The following is an 8,288-nucleotide window of genomic DNA, read 5'->3' on the forward strand; positions in this document are numbered from 1 at the left end:
TCACCACAACCTGATATCAGTAGATTGTCTTTGCTGCATGGCAGGTGAGTGGACCTGAGTTTGGTTTGGTAACATGATGGCCAGATCAAAATTTAAATGTATATATACTTCTGTTACGATATTGACAAATGGCCCTACCTTTTGGTTTGTGCGTGTGTGTGTCTGTGTGTTTTTAAATATTTATTTATTTATTTGGCTGCGTCAGTTCAGTAGTTGCGGTGCATGGGTGCCCCGAGGCATGTGGGATCTTAGTTTCCCCATCAGGGGTCGAACTGTGTTCCCCGCATTGGAAGGTGGATTCTTAACCACTGGACACCAGGGAAGTCCCGCCTCCCTTTTTTATTCACACCAACAACATACAAGTGTTTGTTTCCCCCACAGCCTTGACGATCGAGTGTATTATCAAGTGAAGGGGAGCAGAAAATGCCACCCCAAAATAAGCCTTTTTGGTATTGAGGAGGAAGAAATTTTCCTCTACCCAACTAGGTTTTTCTGGCTGATCTAAGAAATAAATTGACATGGACAGATTAACAGGAGCAAATCAAACAAATTTAATTAATAACATGTATACGGGGCAGAGACACAGGAAAACTGAGTAACTCACCAAAATGGCCAAAGCCCTCACCTTAAATACCATCCTCAGCTAAAGTCAAAAGGGAACATTTAGGATGGGGGCTGTGGGTTATGCGAAGCTACCGGGAACAGCACAGTAAACAAGGGTGATTGTGATGCAGATTTAAGTCATTGCCTTCTCCATTGCTAAGAGTTTCCAGAGATTTGGTCCTCTTCCTGTTCCAAGTACAGAGAAGATATGCCCTTACAAATGGAGATTTCCCTCACAAATGTAAATGTTTCTTACAAAAGGGCAACTCCTACTTGGTTTTCAGAGCCCTTCCCATGTCTGCTGTTCCTCAGAAAACAACCAGCTCCAAACAATAGATATGCCAATGAGACATATTTTAAAGCTGCAAATTCTGCTCCCCTACATTGACATAAGGATTATCTTGAGTTGCTTACTTTTTAGAAACAGCAGACACAGGAAAACTCTGACAACCAAGCAGAAGTTACCCTTTGTAAGAGAAATTTACATGTTCAAGGGAAATCTCCATCTGTAAGGGTGTCTCCCTTTCTGTACCAGGAAGAGGAGCATGACCAAGTCTCTAGAAACCTCTTATCAATGGAGAAAGCACAGACTTAAATCTGCATAACAAACCTTACCCTTTTTACTGTGTTTTGCCTGAAAACCTCCCAAAACTAGCACTGTGCCCCCAACACCCCCAACATTTTGTATCTTTAGCTAGAGATAGTATTTAAGGTGAGAGCTTCAGCCATTTTGGTGAGTTTTCCTGGAACTCCCCCATGTGTACCGGAGGTATATATGTTATTAAATTTGTTTTTTTCTCCTGTTAATCTTTTTAATGTTGGAGGGAGGGGGGTTCCTCAACCAAGAGCTTGGAAGGGTAGAGGTAAAGTATTCTTTCCTCCCCTATACAAGCTTTTTAAATTTTTCCGGGGCTTCCCTGGTGACGCAGTGGTTAAAAATCCGCCTGCCAGTGCACGGGACACCAGTTCAAGCCCTGGTCCGGGAAGATCCCACATGGTGCAGAGCAACTAAGCCTGTGAGCCACAACTACTGAGACTGTACTTTAGAGCCCGCGTGCCACAATTACTGAAACCCATGCGCCTAGGGCCCATGCTCCACAACAAGAGAAGCCACCACAGTGAGAAGCCCACACACCGCAACGAAGACCCAACGCAGCCAGTAATATATAAATAAATAAAATAATAAGTTTTGCCAATCTGATCAGTGAAGTTAACTATTTTTTATTTCGTTCTTTTTTTTTCTTTTTGCGGGACGCGGGCCTCTTACTGTTGTGGCCTCTTTCGTTGCGGAGCACAGGCTCCGGACGCGTAGGCCTAGCGGCCGTGGCTCACGGGCTTAGCCGCTCCGCGGAATGTGTGATTTTTGTGGATGGGGGCACGAACCTTGCGTCCCCTGCATCAGTAAACGGAGTCTCAACCACTGCGCCACCAAGGAAGCCTGAGTTAACAACTTCTAATTCCTCATACTTAACTCTATGTCCAAGAAATTATGCCTGTAACATAGCATCACGTTTGGAAGAATAGCCTTGCCAGAAGGGTCTAGCTCCACCTGGTGGTTACATATCTGGTTGCAGGAAAAGTACTGTACCTTTACTTCAGGGATATTTGTGCCTTTGCACATTTGCTTACCTCTTAAATCTCCTGCCCCTTTTTCCCTAATGAAAAAAACTTGTATTCTAACCCCTTTCTTATTGGCTACACCATGTGCCATATGCCAAACTTCGTGAGTTAAATGACCACTAAAATAATCCATACCCACACAGTTTGCTGTTTACATTAACCTGACTTCACTATGTGAAGGTCTGCATTAACAAGACCTTACTAACCCAGGAAACTCTTGCCCAGGATCTAGACATGCCAACAAAGTGTCCTTAGCGTAAAATGACTCATCAAACAAGAGTAGCTAGGAAACCCTCCCCTAGCAAATATCTCCCACCAATCCTAAATTACTTTGCCACAGAGTATGCCTAATCTCAATCAGCAACCCCTGCCTCCCCCCACAGTGAAATACCCCCTGTAAACCAGACTCCAGAATTCCCATCAATACCCTGCCTTTGCACCCCCATTCTGAGACTCTCCTAAGACTTTATCAATGGCATTCTCTCTGTTACTCCAATAAGCAAGAAACTCGGTTTTGCCTTACCAACAGATTATTTTGTGGTATTTTGGGGGAGCCAGTTTTCAATTTAAGAGAGAGAGTAGTACCTTTATCACCAAGTTCCAGACAGGGGAAAGGTAAGGGATTGGCCTTTGTCATGCCAGACATTGGGCTTCACCCTCTCACCAACCTCATTTCACAAGTACACCTGTAGTTTAGTCCTTTTGTCCATTAGACTCTTTAAAATATTAGAGGGTGCCTTGGTCCATTTAGGCTGCTATAACAAAATATCATAGACTGGGTAGCTTATGAACAACAGTAATTTATTCCTCATAGTTCTAAAGGCTGGAAGTCTGAGATTGTTACCGAGTCCAAGCTCACTCTGCCCACCTCAAGACAGGCCAATAAATCAGGAGACGAGGTGTTGAGGCAAGGAATAGAGACTTTATTCGGAAAGCCGCAGACTGAGAAGATGGCGGACTAGTGTCCCCAGAGAACCATCTTATAGGGGTCTGAATGTCAGTTTCTTTTATAGAGCAGAGAGGGAGAGGAGGTGAGGAAGTAAAGTCAAAAGGCCATTAGTTTTGCCTGGCTTGGCCAGCATATGGGAGGGGATGTGTTAGTTTCTTCTTTTCTGCAGCCATTCAGAGGTGGGCAGGGTTCCCTGAGGCAGGCCATTATGTATGATTATAATAACAAAAGCAACGAAGAGCAAAGGTTAAAGTCAAAGAAACATATCCAACATGGAGTCAGATTTTGCTCTTCCTTGTTACAAGATCAGGGTGCCAGTGTGGTTGAACGAGGGCTCTCTTCCTCATTGCAGACTTTTCCTTGTATCCTGCATGGCGGAAGGGGCCAGGGAGCGCTGTGGAGCCTGTTTTTTATAAGAGCACGAATCCCATTCTTGAAGGCTCCACGCTCATGACTTAAGCATCTGCTAAAGGCCCCACCTCACAATACCATCACCTTTGGGGGTTCGGCATTCAGCATATGAATTTGGGTGGAACACAAACCTTCAGACCATAGCAGAGGGCAACTTTAGACCACCTGGACCTTAGGCTCTTTTCTAATGTTGGAGACTAGAGATTGTCAGCACCTGCTTCCCCCACTAGCCAGCTTCTTTCCCCCCAACCTATTTTCCTTTTATTTCTTCTTTTCTTTTTTTTCCTTCTCTCTTCTACATGCCCAAGGCCTAAAGGTGACACTATAAGGCCCTATCTCAGGACTAAACAAGTTCTCAGTGAATAGGAAATTTGACCTGCATCTGTAAAACATGCTTTCTTGAAAGACTTCAGATCCAGCCCCGGATTCTGCAGGCACCACAGGGAGCCACAGGCAAGAGCCCCAAGTTGTGTCCTCCTGGTATCACTCACATTGAATTCTATGAGAGTGGCACCTCTGGCCTACAATGCCTCCTAACATGACATCTCTTACCCGTGAATATTCCAAAAAGCCTCTGGAGTTGTGTACTGAGTGACAGTGCTGGGGTGGTTTAGGGAAGCTTTCAATAGCTCTTTTCCATATAGATAATTTTATTTCTGTAACCTTGGTAGAGGCAGAATAGTGAGTCTTTAGAATTTGGGCTCTTGGAACCTGTCTGTCTGGGTTGGCATTCTGGCTCTACTATTCACCCCTATATATGACCTTGGGCAAGGCACTAACTTCTTCCTGCCTCAGTTCCTCATCTGAAAATGGGGATGATAACAGTACCTTTCTTTTAGGTGTGAGGATTAAATGAGTTAGTACATTAAAATCGAATAGAACAATGCCTGGCACTAATGAGAATTCCAGACCAACTATTATTATGTAAAGCACTACACAAATACAGCTTCAGCTCCTGCCCTCCAACCAGATTGCTGCGCCCTAGGGAACAGCTTCAGCTGCATCACCTCTTCTGTGGTTCCTAAATGTGTAGCCCCATGAGGGAAAATATAAAGCTGTTTTTCACCTAAATCTGCTTATCTAGAGCTCTAAAGAATGCTCATGTTGGGCTTCCCTGGTGGCGCAGTGGTTGAGGGTCCGCCTGCCGATGCAGGGGACGCGGGTTCGTTCCCCGGTCCGGGAAGATCCCACATGCCGCGGAGAGGCTGGGCCCACGGGCCATGGCCGCTGAGCCTCCGCGTCCGGAGCCTGTGCTCCGCAACGGGAGAGGCCACAACGGTGAGAGGCCTGCGTAGCACAAAATAATAATAATAATAATAATAATGCTGGTGACAGCCAACATAGCAGCTCCTCAGTTATCTTGACTTATTTAGATCTGGGGACATGATACTCATTCATTCACCATTTATCAATTGGCATGATGTGCCAGACACTGGGCACGTACCATGACAAGCTCCCTGCCCTCAAGGAAGTTGGTGACATCAAACAAGGAGCTATAAATAATAATTTATTACTGAAAATGACTGTAGTAGTATTTCCACAGTTTAAGAACCAACTAGAAACAGAAACTGGATTTAAGTGTTGTTCTAAAATAGTGGGGATGAGTCTCCCTGCTAGTTAAAACACCCTCCTCCCACATCACTTCTCATTGACATACTGGTTTTCCATTCACTCCTTTCTCTCCTGCAGGCTCCAATGATTTAGCTCTTATTCTTGTCCAGTTGCTCCCACTCACTCTGTTGTCTGAGTTTCTTTCTCCCCAGGGATGTTACAGACCTGGGCCAAAGAAATCTTAAAAGTCTGCATTCAAAACCAAGTGAGGGGGAACTTCCCTGGTGACACAGTGGTTAAGAATCCGCCTGCCAATGCAGGCGACACGGGTTCGAGCCCTGGTCCAGGAAGATCCCACATGCCGCCGTGGTCAAATTCAGAACCAGGTAGATCCATCTCCTGACTCTAAACATGGTCCTAAAGTAAATCGCTTGAGGAAACTGGATCCCAAAGATTACAGGTGGGGAATTTTGAAGTGTGTCCATATTCCACGGGAGATCAAAGAAGCCTAACGAAAAGAACTGTGGGCTGACTCACATGACAACTTCTTTTTGAAAGGGCTATTTTATCGTGAAGATTATGAGTTTGGAGGAACTAAGGTGACTGGCAGTGGAAAGAATCAGACCATGTGAAATTCCTTAAAAATTTATTGACAAATAACTTTGTCTATGTTACACATAATTTTTTTAAAAAACCTTTTAAAAAATAAAAACACCTTCGTAGGGGACTTCCCTGGTGGTGCAGTGGTTAAGAATTTGCCTGCCAATGCAGGGGACACGGGTTCAAGCCCTGGTCCGGGAAGATCCCAAATGCCATGGAGCAACAAAACCCGTGCGCCAGAACTACTGAGCCTGTGCTCTAGAGCCCACGAGCCACAACTACTGAGCCTGTGCACCACAGCTCCTGAAGCCCGCGTGCCTAGAGCCCATGCTCCGCAACAAGAAGGCACTGCAATGAGAAGCCCACGCACCTCAACGAAGAGTAGCCCCCGCTCGCCACAACTAGAGAAAGCCCACGTGCAGCCACGAAGACCCAAGGCAGCCAAAACAAAACAAAACAAAACAAACCTTTGTGAGTCAAAAAAAAAAATTATCTAGCCATTTATTGAAAGTTTGTCAACTCCTGGCCTAGAATATCCAGTTTGGAAGCAATTATGGACAGCTCTTGTAATGTGAGGTACTGTAGCTTTACAGATCTTGTCTCATCTAATTCTAAAAATTTCATAGGGTGGGTATTATCACCAATTTTTTAGATGACAAAAATGAGACCCAGAGAGAAAAATTTGCCAACATCGCAGAAGGTGGAATCAAACAAGGTCTGCCTGACTCCAAAACTGCTGTTTTCTTCCATACAGCACCTCCTCCTTAAAGCTCTGAAGGGCACATTCTGAATTATAAGCAGTCTTCTTAGACATCATCCATTGGTCCTAATTTTCTGCCTTGGGACCATCCACCCAGTAATCTTCAGATATCTAATTTTGTCTTGTCTGAGTCTTTGATTCTCTGGGCTTGACATTGATTCTTTTATTAAGCTTCTAGATGGCTTCTAGTTTTAAGTCCCTTCACCACCCAGATCACTTTCCATGAACATATTCTGGTTTGTCTATAATCATCTTAAAGTTTGACATCTAAAACAGAAATTGATACAGGGGTTTAGTACCATCAGCAAAGAGTATCTCTCTGGTTCTAGACATTCTACATCCTTCCAAATTTATACATGAAGAATTGGTTTGGGGAGCCCAAAGGCAGAATCTTAACACTTATTACCACTGAACTTCACCTTCTTAAATGGAGTTTATCATTCCTGCCTACTGAGATCTTTTTGACTTCTCCTTTTGCAAGCTGATGACGTTGTTGTTCTGTCTCCTTGCCATCCACAAATATGATATGCATGCCTTGTTTTTCATTTAGGTCACTGGCAAAAATGCAGCAGTTATCCTTCATTCCAGAAGGTGGCACTCGTAGGCCCTCCATTTTACCAAGAGCTTCATAATTGCTTGTCTCACTGTCCTGTAGATACTGTTGGGGTAGTCACAGTTCAGAGAAAACCCCAGGTGGACATCATTATTTTCAATGTCCTCTCTCCTAATTCCCACATACCTACCTCTACAGGGAAAGTTAACTTCTATCTCCAGCTCCTCCTCCGGCAGGGTCACTGTGAGCAGGACATATGCTATCCAGCCTCTCCCCAGCTGTCTTGAATCCCAGATCTACTACTTGCCTAGTACTGGTGGTGTGAACATGGGCAGGTTCCTGAGCATTTCTGTGCCTCTTTTCCCCATCTGTGAAATGGGGATAGTAGTAACACCCAGTAAGGAAGTTAGTGGATGATAGTAATTATTCAACAAGTTACTGGGCAATTCCCTGGTGGTCCAGTAGTTAGGACTCGGGGTTTTCACTGCCATGGGCCCTCGCAGGGTTCAATCTCTGGTTGGGGAACTAAGATCCCACAAGCTGTGCAGCGCGGCCAAAAGGAAAAAATAAAAATTACTTCCGTCAAAAAAAGTTCCGTTTCGTATTAGATTTTTACAGCTAGTACCAAAGAAGGGATAATAAACTGGAAGAGCTACAAAATTCGATTTTTTTTTTCTTAAAGTGCAAGCTGTACTTTTTCTTCACTTATCTCCTTTACTAAGCTGTCCCCATGCCCCCGTAGAACATACTGTCCTGTCATTCAGAAATGGACCAACCCCATTTCCCACTTTCCCCTCCCCTGGCCTTGATCTGCAGATCCTGTTGAGACAGGGACAACAAATACATCTTTAATGTTCAATCATTTTATCCCTAAACAGGGTGGGTTCATGTCTAAAACACTAATCTCTAGGGATTACCCTGTTCCTCAACCCCTACGTCTCCTTTTAATGTAGGAAATATCCATTTGAAGCATTCCCATTCAAGTACAGGCCAATGGTAAGTTAAACTGAAATCTAACTACCAGACTATTTAGAAGGATATCCCTAATCTCTTTCTTAAAAAGACTACAGGAAAAAAAAAAAAAAAAAAAAAAAAAAAAAAAGACTACAGGTAAGATTTTTGAATGTTCAAGTCACTTTGGGGGTCCCAATTCTTTTAAGCTAAAACTTCAGGACTTAAACAAACTCAATGTGAAAAATAAACATTTATTACAAAAATTAGTTGTAACATTCTAAAATGAA

The sequence above is a fragment of the Lipotes vexillifer genome, unplaced genomic scaffold (assembly GCF_000442215.2).
Source record: "Lipotes vexillifer unplaced genomic scaffold, Lipotes_vexillifer_v1.1 scaffold902, whole genome shotgun sequence".
NCBI lineage: Eukaryota > Metazoa > Chordata > Mammalia > Artiodactyla > Lipotidae > Lipotes > Lipotes vexillifer.